General features: G+C 50.1%; 1 protein-coding gene across 3 annotated transcripts in view; it reads left to right on the forward strand.

Annotated features, from left to right (window-relative positions):
- The first annotated feature begins 2,388 nt into the window (after nt 1–2,388).
- Nucleotides 2,389–21,623, forward strand: part of TMEM51 (transmembrane protein 51) — a 79,868-nt gene continuing 60,633 nt past the window's right edge. Inside the window, exon 1 of one of the 3 annotated variants that reach the window (XM_040645808.1) lies at nt 2,389–2,601. The gene's annotated coding sequence lies outside the window, so the exon portion shown is untranslated. Of the gene's footprint in view, nt 2,602–2,734; nt 2,881–21,623 lie in introns of those variants that run through there. The other 2 variants (XM_040645804.1, XM_040645806.1) reach the window with 2 other exon arrangements.

Here is a 21,623-nt window from a genome sequence, read left to right on the forward strand (position 1 = left end):
AAGATGATTTGCTGAGATAGACGAGACCTACCCAGTTAGATTTGTGGCAGAGCAGGGTGGATCTGGAGCTGGATCCTGGCATGGAAAAGTACTGAGCTCCTTGCCTCCAGGTGGGAGCTAGAGCTGCTGTCTGAAATGATTATCCCCAGCCCGGGCCTCTCCAAAGTTGGTCTCGCAGAGTGAAATGAAAGCCAGATTCTGGGTCTTATCTGAGAGCTACGTGACTGTTTCTCATCAACCATTTGGAAGCTGGAAGGTTCCCAAATTCATTGTCTAAACTTTGTGATAGAATACACAGAGCTCTCCAATGTGAGCTTGTGATCACAGGTACCTGCCTACACAAAGAGTTGTCCCCATTCAATAAAATAGTGTACTATTTGGGGCTTTCATTTAGCCAACAAATATTTATTAAGCACCTGCAGGGGGCCAAGAGAAGGGGTCCTATCCTCAAGGAGAGCAGGAGGCAGACTTGTAAAGAATTATGTCACTGTGCAGAGTGAGACAAAAGTCACGTCTCTTCCTGAAACACAGGAGAAGCAGGGAACCTTGTCTCAGGGGAGAGAGTCTGTGCAGAGTGACAAGGAATTCTTCCAAAGATGGGAGAGCACGGGCTCTGTAGCCAATGAACTGGGGTCTAATTGCTGATACTTCCCAGCTGTGTGACCTTGGGCAAATGATGACCTCACCTCCTGAAGCCTCAGCTTTCTCTCCTATAAAGTGGGTGTAACCAAAATCCTCCCTGCGGTTGTTAAAAAGGCTTAAATGGGCTGGGAAGTGAGTAGCAACCTGGTAATGGGTCCATAGTAAGGCTGTGAGGAATAAGTTGTTATATTCATGGAGATTCATCGCTGTTTCCCTAAATGCTTTCCTCATCCCCAAATCACAAGTCAGCCCCAAATTTGCCTATTTGTGGACACCAGGCACCTGTTGAAGTGTTTCTGTTCAAGTTAAAAAGCAACAATGGACGATAGGTATACACACCTTTGGATGATGTGCACCCATGAACTTGGCAGCTTGACAGTGAACTTGATTGCAATTCCACCAGGGCCTCTAATTTCTGTCCTGGACACAGCAGATTCCCAGTAGGAGGCGCCTTCTGTCCTCAGCTGGATTCTCTGACACCTGGCCAGCTGCCTATTGGCCTTTCTCAGGGTTTTAACTTCAAAGAATTGGACAGTTGGGGGAGAAGGGGACCCCAGACCTGGCCTCTCTTGGAATTCAAAACAATCTAAGATTGGGAGAGGCAGCGGGCTATCTTCTCCCTCTAGGTTTAGCATCCAGGTTTTTTTGTGGTCTGGCTGAGATCAGTTTGGGCACCAGAGAGGCATGGTTCCAGGGCAAACCTCCAGGTGGGGGAGCAGAGGCAGAGCCGCAGCCAGTCAGAGGCACCTCACCAGTTGGGGTTTACCCTCCCCCGAGCCAGGCCTCAGGTAGCAGTTCTGGGGCTCTAGGCATTGGTGGGCCACTGCCTGCAACCTGGTGGTTAGGCCAACAACGGCCGGTGTTTCACTGGGAAAGTTCTCCGGAAAGCTGGGAATGAAAGCATCCAGTAGGCAAGATTCTCTGGACAGGGCGCCCGCATCCGGTATGCATGCAGGCGCGGGCCCCCGAAATGGGCTCCACCCGGGTCGGGCTCCACCCGGGCCGTGCGACCGGGAACCCACAGGAGGCGTGCAGGGGACCGGGTGGGGTGGGGGGCCGAGCCGAGGGCAGGAACAGACTCGTTTTTTAAAAACCTGCTTCCTCCTTTCCCACCTCCACCCATCAGTCACCTCGCAAACCACCAGCCTTGGGCGGTGCAGGCGGGTCCCAGCGCCCCGAACACGCCCAGTGGTGAAGAGGGAGGCGGTGGCCTCCCGAGGAAGTGGAGGGAGAGGCCGGCGCACCGGGTGGCCAGGTGAGCGCCCGGCCAGGTAAAGGCGCGGCAGGTGGGTCCTCAGTGCTGTACCTGCATATTCGCGCCTGAGTTGCGAGTGGGGTATGGGGGGGGGGGTCTCCCAGCTCTACATAACAGTTAAATAACCTGGACTCCCGGCCCGAGTCACCGTCCCCCATTCCACCCCCACATCCAACTCCGCGGCCGGGGGTGGGGATGTCTGGGCTCTGTTCCCTTCCCCCATCCCTGCTTAGCCAACTCGGAGTGGCGGGGGTCGGGGAAGGACTTGGCCCAGCGTCCCCCCACCCGCCGACACCCCCCCACCCCATCCGACGCGAGAGTAGGTGCCTTCCCTCCGCAGCTCGGGTCTTCTTCCCAGTCCTGGGGGTGGTGCGGCGGGCCGGGGGGGGGAGGGTCGACTGGTGGGCGGTGCCTCTCGGGGCTGGAGGCCGCTCCTGGCCCGCCCCGCCCTCTGTCTCTCGCGGTCCCTCCCTCCTGCACGCCGGCGCTCCGAGGCAGAGCTTCCTGCGTCCCCATCCCGGTCCCGGAGCGGGCGCTGCGCCCTCTCCGCCACCGCCTCCCTCGACCGAGACCCACCCCCCACACCCCGAGCCTCCGGCCCCGGGATCATAGCGCCCCGAAGGAGGCAGCCCGGGGTACCGGGTCGTGGAGCCCCGGGTCCCCGGCCGCCCGACCGTGACCGAGCTGGACCCGCAGCCGCCCGGGTGAGTCTGCGCCGCCGCGCCTTCCGCTCCGCGGCGCCGCGGAGTGACTGTTGGCAGGGCCGGGGAGGGAGTCGAGGGCTGTCGGAGTCTGTTTGTCCGTCCGTCCGGGAGCTTCCTGTCCCGGGTCTGCAGCCGAGAGGACTCCGAACCCGCACCCACTGGAGCCGCGCCCCGCCAGTGCGGGGCACCCCGCCTCCACGGCATCGCGCTGACCTCGGCGAGGGGAGGGCAACCAGCCTCCGGGGCCCCCTGTTGGCGAGGACAGGTGCCATCTGCCAGGTGGGTTTCGAACCCTTGGCCTCGACGAAGAGGCACCTTCCACTCGTGCTTAGAGCAGAACTTCCCAGTAAGTCCCCGGAAACCACCCTGGCGCTTCCCAAATTGATCCCCCTTCCCCCATCCCTAACTCTTTTCTGGAAACCGGGGCTTTGGGGGGATTTAGATTCGTGTGTATGTTTTACGTGCTAGAGGCACAAAACGGTGAGAAATCGGGCGTGAGAAAAGTAGGGTGAAACTCAGTTTCTTCACTGTGAAATGGGCATGATACCCTCCTGGGATGAGGCGGGGCACTCGTACCTAGCACACAGCAAGTACTTAAAATCCAAATCAGATCTGTTGTCTGCTTCCCGATGGGAGGTGTGTGGCCTGGGAGTGCCAAGTCTAATTGAAAGGGATGGTCACTTAGAGAAAGTAAGCTTTCCTAACCGACGGGTGGGGGAAACAGGAAACTTGGATGTACGGCTGGTTCCCCAGCCCTGCCTGGGCCCTCCCTGGCCGGTAGCAGCCTTGGGGCACCTGTGCACTCTCGGATGAGCTTGTGTGGCCAGCGTCAGATACCCTCCTAGCAGTGCGGGTGGTCCAGGCCCGGGAACCCAGGCGCTGCCGGAGCGGCGCGGGCGGGGCCTGGGTGGGCGGGGCCGGACCGGCGGGGGCGGAGTCGGAGCCCGCCCGGGCGAGCCGCGGGAGAGGGGTTACCCTCTAGTGCTGGTTTTTGGTTTTCGTTCGACGTGGTGCTCTTCGAGTATGGCTTCTGTAGTGAAAGGTCGGCTCTGGGACCTGTGAGCGCCCTTCACACTTTGGAGACTTGTCACACAAGGATCTTGACCTAAGTTGATAGGAACGAATGGAATTGGGAAGGAGCCCCTTACCCTCCAAATGCTTCCCTCCGCAGCTTGCCAGAGGAACTGCCCAGACTGGGACAAAAGGCAGAAGAGGGCAAGGGGAGGAGGCTGGCGGCTCATCTGTTCGTCACGATGTTCTGTCCAGTGGTGGGATGATTAGGGCCTCCTGGGCACTAGCAGGGCCAGGCCTGCCCCAGGGATGCAGAGCCTAGGGGACCTCAAGAGCTCCCAGCCTAGTGAGTAGTAAACGACAGGCGTCGCTCCGAGGTGGTGATGCAGTCAGGCCCCAGCACTGGCTGGCTGTGTGACGCGCCTCACTGAGCCTCCGGCTTCTTCATCTGTCCGATGGTAGTGATAACCTCCCAGGTGGGACCTTCGTGCCTGGCACATGGCAAGTGCTCTGTAGGAAGTTTCCTTACAAGGCTTAGGGGAGAAGAGGAGAGAGAAATAACTCAGGCTGAAGCATGCCAGGAGGTCCTGATAAGAAAAGGATGTTGGAATATGCAACAGGGTATTGATAGAGTCCCTGGGGGGTGGGGGGGAGGAAGGGTGTCTGGGCAGATGGAACCGCTCAAGCCAAGGCATAGAGGTACAAAGGCACACGGGGTGTGGTGGGCCTGGGGGAGTGCGCTGAGGCAGTGGCGGCTGGGTTTGTGGGAAGGTGGGGAAAGTAAAGGGAATGGAGGGTCTGGAATGAGCTAGATGAGATAGGCAGGGGGCTGGTCGTTGCACGGGCGACTTATCCTGTGGTCGTCTGGAAACCATTCCGCAGGTGTTGACTGAGTGCCTTCTGTGGGCCAGGCCCTGTTCTAGGTGCTCAGGATGGGTCACTGGGGAAGAAAGACAAAGACAGACACAAATTCCATTCAAGTTCCTTAAGCAGGGGAGTCATTTGATCCTGTTGATACGTGAGGAAGACAACTCGGTGCAGAAGTGGATGAGAGGTTGGGGAGGGCTGCTGGGAGAGAGGAGGCTGTCTGCAGGCCGGGGGCGGTGGGAATGAGACAGGGGCTGGAGTGGAGCCTCGCACAGGAGGCACAGATGAATGGGGTCTTCACACGTGACCACTGCTCAAGGGGAGGTTTGTGGATTTGGCGTGAGGCCCAAACTGCCAGCCTGTCTCCGCCAGAGAGCGCGGGCGAGTGCCTGGGGACTTGGCAGGGCCCGAGCCCCTCCAGCTGTGGCTTTCCTGCTCCCAGACTCCAGAAGGCACAACACCTAGGAGTTTCTGCGTGAGGAATGGCAGAGCTGGAAGCAGAGCCAGCAGCCCGTCTCCAGGGCAGCCTGCCTCTTTTAGGGCTCCTGTTTTCCTGGGTCACGGTTCTGGTAAATGTCCTCTCCCTTCGTGGGGCTGGCAGTAAACCCCTCACGACCCTAGGGCTGGAAGAGGGGCTTTAGCTCTGGGCTTCTCTTCTCCCCATTCCAAATTAAGCTGGAATTCGAGGGACTGAGGAGAGTTTTCTCCCTAAGTGCTGAGAAGGTTCCAGAAGCTCAGATGTCTTCTGTTGGGGATTTGGGGAGGGGTCTGCTTCTGGCTCCTGGCTTTTGCTTTCACTTTGGTTGTGTCTGTTCTGAAGCTTGGACCGGTCGTTCTTGCAATTAACAAGCTCTAAGAGCATCTTCCATGTTGGAAGTCTCCTTTTGCTTGGAGGGTGACCACACTCTGTCTTTCACCAGCCACAGGAGGACCCCAGAATGATGTGGGTGGAGGGGACCCCTCTCATTAACAAAACTCGAGAGGGGAAGCGTACATAGCAAGTCAGCAGCAGAACTGGGACTGCTACCCCCCCACCCCCGACCGCTCTGCGTTCTCCCAGGAGACCTGGCCACATTCAGGTCAGAGACCTGTTTTAGACCCCAGTTTAGTACAGGTTTTGTGGTTTCTCGGGATCTCCATCTTGCTGGCCGCTTCTAGAGTCTGGCTCCTCCCCTGCCTGGACAGGTGGCCCAGCTTGGCCCGGCAACATTTTTGTTCTCCTGGTCCTGGATTGACCCTTGATGCACTGGCTGCCCCTCCTGGGAGCTCTGGCTCCCCCAAGAAACAGGTTTTCCCTGCTTCAGGCCAGACTGCCCCAAGACACTGGCCAGAGGCAGCCTTCCAAGAGTCTCTGCTGAGCTCTCCCCCACTAGCTGTGGCCTCAGACTGATTCTTGACTCCTCCCTCCCCTCGGCCCCAACCCTTATCTCCCCAGGCTGGTTGGCCTGGCCTTCTAGCCAGTGTTGTTTACTTGGGCTAAGCTGCCAACAGTCTCTTATTCTCTCTTGCCCTAGATTTATGAGACCTAGCAGCCCTTAAACCTGAATGCTGGTCCCTTTAACTCTTAGAATTTTGGAGCCGGAGGGGACCTTAGGCATCAGAACATCTAATCTGCTTATTTTACAAATGGGGAAACTGAGGCCCCGGGAATGGAAAGGAACTCGCCTGAGTTCAGAGCTAGGACTAGACCCCACTTCCTTGATTTCAGGGATGGTTCTTGAAAATAAACCAAAACAATAAAACCAGACGAGCCCCCTTCAGAAACCTCTTTCTTTCTACACTCCACACCGGCAGGTGCTTTAGAGATGTCCACAGTGACCTATCCAGGAGGAGTAGGTGCTGAGGGACCCGGAAGACGAGGGGTACACATCAAGGAGTATATATCTTGACATTTTCAGGTCCTATCTGTTCAAACTGGTATTCACGCCAGGGAGCAAGCTAGTAATTAACCAACCTTACTTGCTGCTCCTCTGAGCATACTTTATGATATACCTCTGAACGGACAGGCGTTTAAAGTTGTTTTCTCCCCCAGATTACAAAGGAAGTACGTCCTCATTGTAGAAAACCTGGACGGGAAAACATCACGATATGCTGGCAACCACTGTGGATAGTTCGGTGTTTACGCAGATTTTTCGTTTGCTTGCTCTGCTGTTTAATATCCTGGTTCATCGTCATAACATGTATTTTCCCTGTCTGACAGCACACCGGTTCTAACCTGTCAATCTCAGGCGCTTCTACCCTCTGATGGCTGGAAGGTTCTCAGAAGGCCAGCTTTTTGTGGCTATGTCAGAACACTCCAGCAACCAAAAATCCTAGCACGCTGTGCAAATTACTCACCGTGTGGGACTCCAGGGGGCCATTTCTCTGCACCACCATGGTGTTCGGGGAAGGGCCATGTTTACAAAATCTGGAGCAAAGATAGATTCTCAGTGAGTCCCTTAGAAATGGAGGAGGCTAGCCATCTCAGTGGGATGGGCGTGATCCAAAGATTATGGGAGGGAAAGAGAAGTCTTCGTTTCCTCTGATTTTTTGCTGTGTTGGTTTTTAACCCAGCCAAGTGCTCCCACCCCACTGTTACCACCCCTTGCCCTGAATCTCCCCAGGAGTAGGCACTGGGGTGGCAAGTGTGGGTCCCTAGGAAAATCAGTACTGTATTGGGCTTGCTTGTCTCCGAGCCCTGCTTCTTGGACAGCAAGTGGTTCGATGGCAAGCCCAAGCAGAGAATTTGTTGCCTACTCAGGTGTTCCAGGTTGATAACGTCACCTTTGGGACAGGGTCTCTTAGCGTCGTCTCTCAGACTCTAACAGGAACACAGCTTCGTTAATGCCATATGAATTGTCAATGCTAGAAGTGATCTTGGAGGATCCCTTAGGCCAATGTCTACAGACTGTGGGCAGCAACTTAGTGGGTTTTAAAATCAGTTAAGTAGTTTTCCACTGGCTTTTAAAAAGTGAAATAGAAGAAAGCAGACTTAGAAAACAAAATGCATCTCCTGTCGTGAGAACCATTCTTTACTAAAACTTTCATCTCAATTATCTGTATATGGGTATGCACTGAGTCACCAGATAAATAGATTTCCATCTGCATGGTAAGAACCGTGGGCAGCCCTTGCTGTGGTCCATTGGGTTTCTTTTTAAATTGAGGTACAGTTAACATACAATATTATGTGAGTTTCAGGTAGACAACATAGTGATTTGACATTTGTATCCATTGCAAAATGATCAACACAGTAAGTCTGGTTACCGTCTGTCACGTGACAAAGTTATGAAGACGTTATTGACTATATTACATCCCCATGACTTCTTTGTTTTGTAACTGGAAGTTTGTATTTCTTCATTCCCTTCACCCATTTTGCCCCCCCCCCCACCAAGCCCTCTCCCCTGTAGCAACCACCAATCTAGTCTCTGTGTTCATGCGTCTGGGGTTTGGTTTGCTTTATTTGTTTTGTTTGATTCCGCCTATTTGTGAAACCATGTGGTATTTGTCTTTCTCTGATTTATTTCACTTTACATAATATTTTCTAGGTCTATGCATATTGCTGCAAATGGTAAGATTTCATTCTTTCTTATGGCTAGGTAGTATTTATTTATGTATATAAATATTTGTATCGTGTCTTTGCTAGCCACTCCTCCGTTGATGTATACTTAGGTTGTTTCCATGTCTTGGCTGTTGTAAATAACACTGCAGTGAACATAAGGGTGCATGGTGTTTTCAGATCAGTGTGTTTGTTTTCTTTGTATCAGTACCCAGTAGTGAAATTGCTGGATCAGAGGGTAGTTCCATTTTCAATTTTTTGAGGAACCTCCACACTGTTTTCCACAGTGGCTGCACCGATTTACATTCCCACCAACAGTGCACCAGGGTTCCCTTTCTCCCACATCCTTGCCAACGCATGTTCTTTCTTACCTTTTTGATTGTAGCCATTCTGCCAGGTGTGAGGTGGTATCTCATTATGGTTCTGATTTGCATTTCCTGATGCTGAGTGATGTTGAGCAGCTTTTCATGTGTCTGCTGGCCGTCTGCATGTCTTCTTTGGAAAAACCTCTATTTAGATCATCTGCTTATTTTTTAATCAGATTCTTTGTGGGTTTCTTTTGTTATTGAGCTGTGTGAGTTCCTTATATATTTTGCATATTAACCCCTTATCAGATACATGGCTTGCAAATGTCTTCTCCCATTCTGTAGGTTTTCTTCTCATTCTGTTGATGGTTTTCTTTGCTGTGCAGAAGCTTTTTAGTTTGATGTAGTCCCAGTTGTTTATTTTTGCTTTTGTTTTCCTTGCCTTTGGAGTCAGATCCAAAAAAAAATCATAATGTCAGGGAGCTTACTGCTTCTGTTTTCTCCAAGGAGTTTTGTGGATTCAAGTCCTGCATTCAAGTCTTCAATCCATTGTGAGTTAATTTTTGTGTATGGTGTTAACGGTCCACTGCTTTTTATACTGTGATTCTGGGAAAGTTGGAATTCTTTGGACGGGTCCCAGAAGCAGTCAGGGGTTTGCAGGGACAGAGCTGAGTGGTGGGAGGCAGGGCCAGCTGGAAGGAAGCTCTGTTTACAAATGTTCCAGATGTCAGGGGTGTGAAAGATTCCTTTAAGAAGGTTCTATGGCTTTAAAAACAATGCTAAACCACAGGCTGGAAACCAGTGCTCGTCTAGCCACCTCAATTCTTAGAAGAAGAGACAGAGGCCAGAAAACAGAAAGTCTGTATGGGGCAGGTGGGCTCTCCTCTTAGGTCTACTCTAAATGTAGGCCTCTGACACCTCTCGGAATGACGTGCCGAAGTCCGCATCAGCCACGCTGTTGGCCTGAAACACACATTCCCCACGCAGCCGAGTCCCCCTCAGGCTGCACTGATAATGTACACTAGGAATTCATGTTTATCATAAAGCCCATAGCTGTCGTGCTAATGGCCCAGTTTCTATTGCCCGGTGCACAGAACATTGTTACCAGTGACAGCATCTAAAACCCATCACAGGATTGGTAAGTCCATTCTGGCATGTCTTCTTTTCTTAATGTCCCCAGAGCTTCGCGAATGGAAGCATCCTAGAGGTGATGGGCCCTAGAGGTGATGGACCCAAGGTCTCCCAGCAAATTGTGGCAGGTCCAGGATGAGAACTCACCTACCATGGTGTTTTCAGATTAGTGTGTTTGTTTTCTTTGTATCAGTACCCAGTAGTGAAATTGCTGGATCAGAGGGTAGTTCTATTTTCAATTTTTTGAGGAACCTCCACACTGTTTTCCACAGTGGCTGCACCGATTTACATTCCCACCAACAGTGCACCAGGGTTCCCTTTCTCCCACATCCTTGCCAACGCATGTTCTTTCTTACCTTTTTGATTGTAGCCATTCTGCCAGGTGTGAGGTGATATCTCATTATGGTTCTGATTTGCATTTCCTGATGCTTTTTGCTTTTTATTTTTTTTTTTTTTTTTTTTTTTAAGATTGTGGCCTCATATGATGTACAGTTCTGGATGTCTCCAGAAGGTTCTGCTATTTCTTTGATTCAGGTTATGGTACCAGGTGGCTCTAATTCTTGGTGAATTTTAGGTCTTTGCCACGTTTTCCTCTCTACATCTAGTCTGGGAGAGAGAGAGAATTTACTTACCTAACCCTTGTCTACATTTCCCCACACCTACTGGCTGGGCGTGCGCAGGGGTACCCCATGTCATTGTGCTTTGTAGAGACTGCGTATATTACAAATTGAAGGTCTGTGGCAACCCTGCGTCCAGCAGGTGTCTTGGTGCCGTGTTTCCAACAGTATTTGCTCACTTCCTCTCTGTGTCACATTTTGGTAATTCACGCAATATTTCAAACTTTCTCATTATTATCATATTTTGTGGGGTGATCTGTGATTAGCGATCATGACTTGCTGAAAGCTCAGATGACGGTTAGCATTTTTTAGCAATTATGTATTTCTTAGTTAAGGTATGTACATTGTTTTTTTAGCCATAGTGCTATTGCGTACCTAATCGACTACAGCCTAGTGTGAACATACTTCATACGCACTGGGAAACCAGAAAATTCATTTGACTCATTTTATTGAGATATTCACTTATTCCAGTGGTCTGGAACCGAACCCGCAGTATCTTCGAGGTACGCACGTGCCGGTTAGGGTATAGGCATGGTTTGTCGATACTTGGTGCAGGAGGATATGATTAAAAAACAAACTCGGGAAGCCTGGGTGGCTCAGTTGGTTAAGCATCTGCCTTCAAGTCAGGTCATGATCCCAGCGTCCCGGGATCGAGTCCTGCATCGGGCTCCTTGCTCAGCGGGGAGCCTGCTTCTCCCTCTGCCTCTGCCGCTCCCCCTGCTTGTGCTCTCTCTCTCTCACACACAAATAAATAAATAAAATCTTTAAAAAAATAAAATAAAAACAAACGCTCACACTTTTGGATCCCAAATATGACATCTTCATTAGTTTGGAGAAGTGTGGAGCCGTGCGGACAATAGCAATTATGTATCGGAGGTGTCCTTGGGTCCTTGTGTTCAAGCAGTGACAGGTGCACATTCTGTGCTGGCGGGGGTGGGGGGCGTTATCTTTGGCTCGCCACAAGCTGTGGCTTTTCACAAATGTGCTGGGATGTTCTGTGTGCCAATGGTGAACTAGAGGGCCGGCTCTCGCCCACAAGCCGGGCTGATGGGTCTGAGGGGTCGGTGGGGAGCCGACTGTAAAGACACCAACGTAGTTCAGCCGACAGTGATGAGGAAGCCCAGGAGCGGGAAGAGGAAATTTCTCCCAGACCTGGAGTGTCAAGGCCGGGCTTGCAGAAAACTGAATCTATGCTGAAATCTGAAGGGGGGGTAGAACGTCGGCAGGAGAAAAGGGAGCACCTGGCTGAAGCAACAGCCTGGGGAGAGGCCCCGAGCTGCAGAAGAGATTAATTCACATGTGCTGATACTGGATGTGAAGGGTGGGATGGGAAAAACCTTTTATACAGTTTCTTCTTAAAAGCCATTTTGGAAGTGAGGCTCATTCATTCAACTGATATTTATTGAGTTCTTTCTATAGGCCAGGTGTTCTGGGTTTGGGGGGGACATGGTCCCTAAGAGAGATATGGTCCCTGCTCTTGTGGAGCTGACGCCTTATTGGGGCGGAGCGAGGAATCAGTAAATTAGAATACAAAATAAGTGAAGTAACCAATAATCATATACTCCCAGAACTAAAATCTTTACCACTCCCTCAACTGCCTGCAAGATCAAGGCTAAGCTAAAACCCTTAGGTTTCAATGAAGACTAGACACTCCTAAATACCGGACTCGAGAGTTCAGACTCAGTTTACCTCTCCAGACCCATTGCTGCTGCCCCAACCCCTCCCCCCAACCAATGGATGAGTTGTAAGGAACCCGAACCCCTTCCTGCCTCCACCTCCCTCCTACACCCCCACCCATAGCCATGAACCGTGATAGTTTTTCTCTTTCTATTCCTTCTGCTTTTCTGCCTAGACCATTCTTTGTCCTAGACAAAACTCTTAAAAAAAAACCAAAACAAAACCCCAAACTCTATTTATTTTGGAATAATTTTAGATTTATAGAAAAGTTGCAGAAATAATACAGCTTTCCTATATCCTTCACTCAGCTTCCCCTGATGTTAGCGTCCTACCTGACACGGCGTAGGTGACAAAGCCGAGAAATTCACGTTATTCTCACAAAATGGCGGACTTTATTTGGATGTCACCAGGTTATTTTGTTGTTGTTTCTGCTCTGGGGTCCATTCAAGGACACCACACGGCATTCAGTTGTCCTGTCTTCTTCATCTCTCCTGGTCTATCCCAGTGTCTTAGTGTTTCCTTGAAGTTTGTGACCTTGAAAGCTTTGAAGAGTACTAGTCAGTATTCTCTAGAAGGCCCCTTACTTTGGGTTTGTCTGATGTCGTCTCGTGATTGGACTGGGATTTGGGGTTCGGGGAAGGAATGCGACGGAGGTGAAGTGTCCTTGTCATTGTATCACATAAGGATTTACACACTATACAGCAGCACGACTCACCGGTGGTACTGTCCTCGATCATTTGGTGAACAGTGCTGTCTGCAAGCCTTCGCCACCGTAGAATTACTGTAGCCCCTTGTTGGAGGGGGATTTTAAAGGATGATAGTAAAGGGTAAAATTATAAAAGAAATGACTGAAAACGATTGATAGATTAGGCTCCTAAACTTAAAAAACTTCAATACCGCCAATGGTAACCTAGAACAACATTTGTAACACACAGCCGGCGAGGGGCTGTTTCCGGAACACGTACCGAGCTTCTCCAGTTAGTAAGGAAAAGTCAGATGCCCTCAAGAAATGGAATAGACAAAAAACAAAAAGAAACCAAAAACAAAACAAAACAAGAAGTGGAATGAAGAAGAGGTGCTGTTGGCCAACAAGCACGTGGGGGGAAAAGAAGAAGAAACGACCAAGAAATGTAACAACGATACACCGGTATTATCTAATTTATTGTCCCTTATTCAAGAGTCCCCATGATATCAGGGTCCACATTGGGATCATCCAGTGATTTTATTTTTCTTAAGTTTTTGTTTATTTTTTTTTAAAGATTTTATTTATTTATTTGACAGAGATAGAGACAGCCAGCGAAGAGAGGGAACACAGCAGGGGGAGTGGGAGAGGAAGAAGCAGGCTCATAGTGGAGGAGCCTGATGTGGGGCTCGATCCCATAACGCCGGGATCACGCCCTGAGCCGAAGGCAGACGCTTAACCGCTGTGCCACCCAGGCGCCCCTTAAGTTTTTGTTTAAATTTCGGGTAGTTAACCTAGAGTGTAGTAGTAGTTTCAGGTGTACAATACCTTCCATACGCTTCCATTCAATACCCGGTGGTGATCGCAACAAGTGCCCTCCTTAATCCCCTGGGCCACCCATTGATTTTAGTCTCCTTGAATCCAAGATGGTCCCCAAACCTTGTTGGTCTTCTGTGGCATTGACATTTTTGAAGCGATGGAGCCAGTGTCTTAATTGCTTCTCCCCTCGTGACTGGATGAGTTTTAAACTTTAATGGCAAGACATTTTCCATGTGCTGTTCTATAGTTGTCGTTGCAACCCATCAGGAAGCAGAGCAGGTCAGAGCTCAAAGAAGAAGAAGGAGAAGGAGGGAGGAGGAGGACGGGAAGGAGGAGGAGGAGGAGGAAGGGGAGGAGAAGGAGGAAGGGAAGGAGGAGGTGGAAGAGGGGGCGGAGAAGGAGAAGAAGAAGAAATGCTCTTGGCCAGTAAGCACATGGGAAAAAACCCCAACTTTCACCCCCATCATATTAAAGAAAATACCACTTAAAACAATACCATCTTTCACATAGGACATTTTAAATGTTTTGAACGTTTCAGAATTTTAAGTTAAAAAAAGAACGCTAATCTTTCAGGAGCTCATGGTGGGGACGAGGACAGTCCGAAATGCACGTCAACACTTTAAAAAACACAGCAGTTTCAATACCAAGAATTTATCTAGAGGAAACATGATTGTGTAAGGAGTTAGTTTCAATACTGTTATTTTTTAAAATAGCAATAAAATTAGAAACCACGTATGTGTCTGGCCGTAGAGGCTCGGTTAGTTATGTAAATTATGAGTCCTCCACGTACCGGAATATTCCTCAACCACTAAAAGTTATGGTTTAGATGAATACTGATGATGTGCAAAATTGTTTGTTATATTATTAACGTTGTAAAAGTTAGGTCACCAAGCCATGTTGCAGTATGATCTCATTTTTGTAAAAAAAAAAAAAGAGAGAGAGAGAGAGAAAGGAAGGAAGGAAGAAAAAAAAAAAGTACGTTTGTTCAGAAAACACACGAGAAAGTCTGCACTCCATCACCATAGCTATCATCAGTAGTTACGATGGTGGGGCACTTGGCGATTTTCATTTCCTTTCTGCTAATCTGGACTTATTAATGTTTGCTTAATAAAGAAGCATTGTTTTTATAATAAGGGAAACATGTTTTATTTTTTTAAAATCACCTGGGGTTCTAGTGGACCCCCCAAGGGTGACTGCCGGGGAAGGTGTTTGCGAGCTGTAGAGGGCTCGCGTTGGATTGGCCCCTAGTCCTGGTGGTTCCTTTATGATTCTCCCTGCCCGGATTTACAAAGCTGAAACACTGCAGCGCACTCGTCTGCCCCTGTGAAAACCACCTGTTATAGGCTGTGTTTCTGTCCCCGCCAAATTCATTGTTGAAGCCCTGCTCCCGAAGGGCTGATATGAGGGGGTGGGGCCTTGGGTGGCAATTAGGTTTAGATGAGTTGGTGAGAGTGAGTCTGTCACGATGGGATTAGCACCCTTGAGAGGAGGAGGAGAGAGGGATCACCCAGGAGAGGCCCCAGGAGGACACAGCCAGGAGGCGGGCCCTCACCGGACACCAGATCTACCAGCACCTTGACCTTGGACTTCCAGCCTCCAGAACGGGGAGGAGTCCGTGTCTGTTGATGAAGCCGCCAGTGTATCCTGGTTGTTAACAGCGGCCTAAGCTCGCACCCCACCCTCCCAGCGCTCTGTCTTTGAGGTCATGAGGTCACGTACATCCTTCCAAATTTACAAACAGTAAAATTCACCCTTTCTCATGTATAGTTCCACAGTTTTGATAAACGCCAACCGTTGTGTAACGGCCACCACAATCGAGAGATGGAAAAGTTTCATTAGCCCCCCAAATTCCCTCGAGCTGCCCCTTTGTGCCAACCCCTCCCCTCCCCCTGGTCCTCAGCAGCCGCTGGTGTTGGCCGTCCTCAGAGTTTTCCCTTTGCCAGGACGTCATACAGATAGAATCAGACGGTATGAAGCCTTTGGAGTCTGGCTTCTACTCGGCATCACGCTTTGAGGCTCTTCCTATTGTGCTGCTGCATTGGGCGGATGTAACGAATGTCAATCCGTTTACTGATTGTTTCTGGTTCCGGGGTGATCACGACTAAGGCCGCTACAAACAGTCACGTGCACGTTGGAGTAGGAACATACATGGTTTTCATTTCTCTTGAGCGAACACCTAGGAGCGGGATGGCCGGGGCTGTCCGGTGAGAGCGTCTTTATACGAAGTGGCCACACTTGAACGTGTCGTGCTGAGGATCCAGGGAGGGGGTGCTGCACGGGAGAAGCAGACTCTTGTGAGCACCTACTGTGTGCCACCCACAGCGCCTCACGGCCTCACGGGGTCCTCAGCACAGCGGAGGAAATAACAGGTTCCGGCTGCCCTTGACCCACAGAAAAGGCGATGACATACACTTCAACCTGGTGAATGCAGAGCTACTCTCTTTGAACTTGGAGAGGGTTTGCGGTGGCAGACCGTTGAGCCTCCACCGAATGTCTTCCCCCTACAACCTAGCTTTGTTCTAGCATCTGCTATCCTCATCACCTCCAGCCGGGCTCAAAGTCGATTAGAGTGAGTGGTCTCCCTGAACTTCCGTAAGAAGGTTCTTCCCGGTTCCGACTGCCAGCACCACGCAGTGCACAGACCTAATGAAATATGAATCACCCCCTGCCTCAACTTGGAACTTTAATGACCCGTGTTGAACACCCAGGAGAACGAGTCACACCACCCCCGCCCCCTTGAGTGACGTTTTGCCTTTCCGCATCCCACGTGGGTCCTACTCCACCAGGAAGGAAGTTGACCTTTTCCCCATGGGTGATCTGCCCCTTCCCCATGTCGCAGGAAGGGTCACAGTGGGTTGTGGCTGGTTCTTAAATGACTTTTTCTCGACTCTTTTTGTTTAATTAGAAAAAAATGTTACACGTGGTAAAAATTTTTTAAAATCACACACTGCATAAAGGGATATCCAGTGAAAAAATATGAATCTCCTTCTCATCTCAGACCCCCAGTCTCATTCCTCAGAGATAGCCACAGCTCACCGTGTCTTGTATAGGCTTCCAGAAATGTCCAGTGTGTATCAGATGCTTTTAAATACTGCTTTTTGATGTTCAAGTGTTACTGTTGTCCGGATCGTTCTGAAATTGTTGGGTACTTTTTTTTTTTTTTAAAGATTTTATTTATTTATATGACAGAGAGAGAGACAGCCAGCGAGAGAGGGAACACAAGCAGGGGGAGTGGGAGAGGGAGAAGCAGGCTCTCAGTGGAGGAGCCCGATGTGGGGCTCAATCCCAGGACTGTGGGATCACACGTGAGCCGAAGGCAGACGCTTAACGACTGAACCACCCAGGCACCCCTGTTGGGTACTTTTAAACTCGTCATCACTCATGTCAGGGTCCTCAGATTGCCTTTGAGGACCCACAAACCAGCTGAAATTTTATGGCAAACTTCCATCTCTTCATTTTTCGGTGGAGGGTCAGTAGCTTTCATCAGGGGTCTGTGCACACACACACACACAGAGGAAGAAACATGCCTTACACAAAAGGGCATGGCGAGTAAGTATGAGAAAAGCAACCTTTTACTGACAGAAAGTAGTTAACATGTGTAATCAGCTGGGGGTACAAGTTCCGAATTTATGGATCATTGGTCCCTCGTTTTGTGGTCGGAAGCCGGTGGAGCCCTTGAGTAGTTTTGTCCCAGGCTAAGGGGAACCGTGCGTGGCGGAGCCAGTAGCCGTGAAGTTCCCCGAGGTCTTCAGCCCTGCGTATTTCTACTGACTCACTGCCTGTGGGGAAGTGTGTTGGCAGCTCTTGCCATGCATGTTCTTGCCTGGGATGGAGTTACCCATTCGCTGGGAATGTCTCACGGAGAGGGGGAGGCAGGCGTGCTTCCGACAAGAGGATTTCCGGCTGCAAAACATTCACAAAGATTTTAGGGAAATTCCTGGGAGCCAGAGCCATATCTGGTTGCGGTGGAAAGTCATGAACATGTGGGGAAATGTCCTTGATGGAGTCAGTATTCTTGATGGAGTGGTGGGTGCGGAACAACCAGGCCCCCCCACATCCTTGTTTTCAGGGTGGCCCTGGAGGGGGAGACAGATCCTGGCTGGGTGGTTGGAGAGAGGGTCTGACCTTACAAGGTATCTCCCATGTTAGTTTAAAGGCACATAGCATTTTGCATATATTAACTCATACCACATCGATCCTCATAACAGTTCAATGACATGGGGAAACTGAGGCAGGAGTATGCTAGCTACTGTGCAAACAGCCCCACGTGTCAAGGGTTGAAGACAGTTAGGTCACAGTGTCACCTGCTGGGTGAAGAAGGGGGGGAGGTCTTTGCTCCACAGGGTCCTTCAGGGACCCAGGCTGCTTCTGTCTTCAGCACTTGGTTTCCAAGGCTTGGGGAGCTCTACTAGAGGTAGAGACGGGTTGTAAGCCCCGGTCGTCTGATTCCAGAGTCTGTATTCTTAACCACTATACCGTAGTGAGAAACGAGAGCGCTGGCTTTTAGCTAGATTTCGCTGGCGCGTCGCCTCAGAACTGGAGGTAGGGAGAGCCCGCGGCGTTCTGGAGAACGTTGATGCCTCCGCCAAGGGTTCAAGCTCTTCTTCCTGAGGACTGAGCTGAGCAAATCTCACAGACATTTTCACCTCATCTTCTGCACATAAAAATGAAATCCTTTCCCCCAGGAAGTTTGCACCTGAAATAAATGTGTGTCAGCTACGTGGCTGCGTGGCACGTGGGTCTTTCCACCCCCGACGTCATCCACGCAGGGTGAGCGCCCCATGTTGGTGCTGTCGTAGGGAGGAGGTCTTGCTGAATTCCACACCCTAGTTAAACCGTTTTCCCCCAGTTCAAGTACTTCTTGTGGAAATAACCCAAATGTCCAACAGAAAGGCCCGGACATTAGACTACGGTACATCCACACGAGGGAGTGCCACATGGCCGTTAACCATGGCGGTGACGGAGGCCCTGGGGAGACACAGGACAGTTCGAATCTCTTAATGGAAAAAAGCAAATTATATATAAAGGCAGTCCGTTTTTTTTTTTTTATTTTAAAACAGATACAAAGAATTTAAAAGTTTGACTATTTACCATGTCTAAATTTCCTGTAGAGAACCATGTTTGACTTTGTATTAAAGTTACAGATCTAAATGTAAGCGCTGGCCCTAAGGACCGGAGTGACTTGGGCAATTGCTCAATGTCTCCTGCTGGGGAGGAGAGGCGTAGGATTTTATGAGGATTAAATGATCCGTGTGTAGAAAGTACTTGGCACACGGTAGGCGCGCAATACATTTTTAGATGTTGTTATTGTCATAATTGCTTTTAAAAAATCTTCCCATTCTGATAAGCCCACTCCAAATCCAGACGAACCGCTTCCAGGAGTGGGAGGTGGGGCTTTACTGCAGCAGGCTGGGGTTGTGGACCTGTGAGGAGGCCAGTGTGCACCCCTGACGTCCCCCTGGCCTCTACTGCAGAGAGGGGTACGGCCGGCCGAGTGACTGAGATACTGCTTTTAAGTGTGGCCCAAGGGGGAGGCCTGGGGGGCTCCGTCAGTGAAGTGTCTGCCTTCAGCTCAGGTCATGATTCCAGGGTCCTGGGATCGAGTCCTGCATCAGGCTCCCTGCTCCGTGAGCAGCCAGCTTCTCCCTCTGCCTGCTGCTCCCCTTGCTTGTGCTCTCTCTCTCTCTCTGACAAAATCTTTCAAAGAAAAAAAAAAGGGTCGGCCAAGGAGCTCTCTGGCTGCTGTCCGGTTTCTATCCATTGCACAGAGAAATAACTCAGTATTCTGAGTCAGACTACGTGGATTCCACATCGATTAAATAGAATTTAATGCCACTCCCGTAGGGTGGGGGTCAGGGTGAGGTGGTACTAAGCTGGCGGAGCCTTTGCACAACGTCTCAGTAAATACTAGCGCTCGCAGACAGGAGGTCAGGCCTCAGAAACTCCTATAACATAAAACTACATTAGTAATACAACATATTTTACACACATATATTTCCAGAATCTGTTCGTCATCCTAGACAGAGATGGAGGAAGGCTTTTTAAATGCCTACAGGGGTGGTTCTTACATTTCGGCACGTGTTAGAAGCTCCCCCAGAATTTCTCATCCAGTGGGTCTGGAGAGTTGGGGCCCGAGAACTTGCGTTTCTTTTTTTTTTTTTTTAAGATTTTATTTATTTATTTATTTGACAGAGAGAGAGAGAGCCAGCGAGAGAGGGAACACAGGCAGGGGAGTGGGAGAGGAAGAAGCAGGCTCCCAGCAGAGGAGCCTGATGTGGGGCTCGATCCCAGAACGCCGGGATCATGCCCTGAGCCGAAGGCAGACAGACGCTTAACCAGCTGAGCCACGCAGGCGCCCCTGAGAACTTGCCTTTCTAACAGGCTCCCAGTGGCGCTGATGCTGTTGGTCCCAGACCACACTTGGAGAACCACTGCCTAAGATAGCAAGGTCTGCAGGAAAGGGCGGATGGTGACCTCATTCCGGCTGAACCCGGGAAGCTGGACCACTGTGACCAATGGAATTTGGGATTTATGATAAGAATTAGATCTTACCCGGTTATGGGGGTGCGGTGGGCAGAAGTGAAGGTGAAACGGGAACTGAGGGACCAGGATGTCCAGCCACCAAGGCGAGACCACAGGGAGGCTAGTGGAGAAGCCCGTGGGCAGCTGTGGCCTGGTGGGTGCCTAGCCAGGTGTCCGGTGGCAGTCCTGGGGACACTGTGGGTCAGCAGGACGCACAGTCCGAGAGAAGAGCTGGACACAGACAGGACGGGCTCAAACCTGCTGGGCCCCACGGTGCCTGTCCATCACTGCATCAACGTCAAGAGCATAATGGCAGGCTGCTTCTTCGCTTCCACTTTCCAGATTTCGCAGACTCCTCTCTGGGCCAGTTCTAACCTAGAGCTGATAAGAAGGAGGATTCTGGGGAAAGCAATTCCAGCTTTACCAAGTTGACACAGCATAAGCTACCCAACAGATCAGTCAGTCCCTGCCAGGGAGCTGCCTCCCTGAGCCCAAGGGTGCTTTGCGGGGCCTGGCTGGGGGTTCCCCCACTCTCCCAGCAGGACCATCTGGCTGGCAGAGATGTGGCCCACCCCAGCAATCCTCTGCTCAGAGCATCAATCAGCTGGATTAGAACCCATTAGGGAACCTCCAAAAACAGAGATTCCCAGGCCCCAGCCCAGGCCTCCGACAGCAGGGCCCAGGAATCTAGATTTTTCACTTGCTCTGCAGTTGATTCAGACATCCGGCCAAGTTTGGAACTCCTGACATGTGGAGCAGAAAGGACATTCTGGGGCCAGAGAGACATGAGTTCGAATCCTGGTTCAATAGTTATTAGCTTTGTGATCTTGGGCAAGTGGCTTACCCTTTCTGATGTGATACTGCTGACTCATCTGTAAAATGGGCGTAATGCCAGCCTTCCTCACGGAGGGTCGTGGGGACCGAATGACATCATGTATCACAAATGTCTGGCATGTGAGTATTATGGTGCTTAATACAGTTAATAACTGTGCATAGACACGTCCGGGGGTGTGTCAGATGGGCCCAGAGTCTTCTCTTTCTTCTTAGGAATCTGGGCCTTCACCTGGCCATTTCTTACATAGATTGTTTTCCTGACATCATGAAAACCAGACTTGCTTTTCCTGTGTCCGCATTCATACTCCAGGCGTTGTTTCTTATAAAGGTCAGCTGCTTCAGTCTTGAAAAAAAACACAACTGGAGGTTTCACACTCCTGGATATCAAGATATACTACCAAACCGCAGTCATCAAAACAGTCTGGTGTTGGCACAACAGTGGGCACAGAGATCAATGGAACAGAACAGAGAGCCGGAAATACACCCACACTTTTATGTTCAGTCTCCGACAAAGGTGGTAAGAATGTACAGTGGGAAAAGAAGTCCCTTCAACAAATGATGTTGGGAAAACTGGGCAGCTACATGCAAAACAATGAGACTGGACCACTTTCTCACAGCGTATGCAAAAATAAACTCAAAATCGATTAAGGACCTAAATATGAGACCTGAAACCATACAAATCCTAGACGAGAGCCCAGGCAGAAACATCTCTAAAATCGACTGTAGCAACGTTTTTCTAGATACGTCCCCTGAGGCAAGGGAAATAAAAGCAAAAATAAATTACTGGGACTACACCGAAATAAAAAGCTTCTGCACAGCAAAGAAAAGCATCACCAACACAAAAAGAGAACCTACTGGATGAGAGAAGATATTTGCCAGTGACATATCCGATAAAGGGTTAATATCTCAACTATATAAAGAACTGATACAACTTAACACCAAAAACAAAAACCCAAAACCAAATAACCCAATTAAAAAACGGGCAGAAGACATGAACAGACATGTCTCCAAAGAAGACGTCC

This window comes from Ursus maritimus, unplaced genomic scaffold (assembly GCF_017311325.1).
Source record: "Ursus maritimus isolate PB19 unplaced genomic scaffold, ASM1731132v1 scaffold_32, whole genome shotgun sequence".
Classification (NCBI taxonomy): Eukaryota; Metazoa; Chordata; class Mammalia; order Carnivora; family Ursidae; genus Ursus; species Ursus maritimus.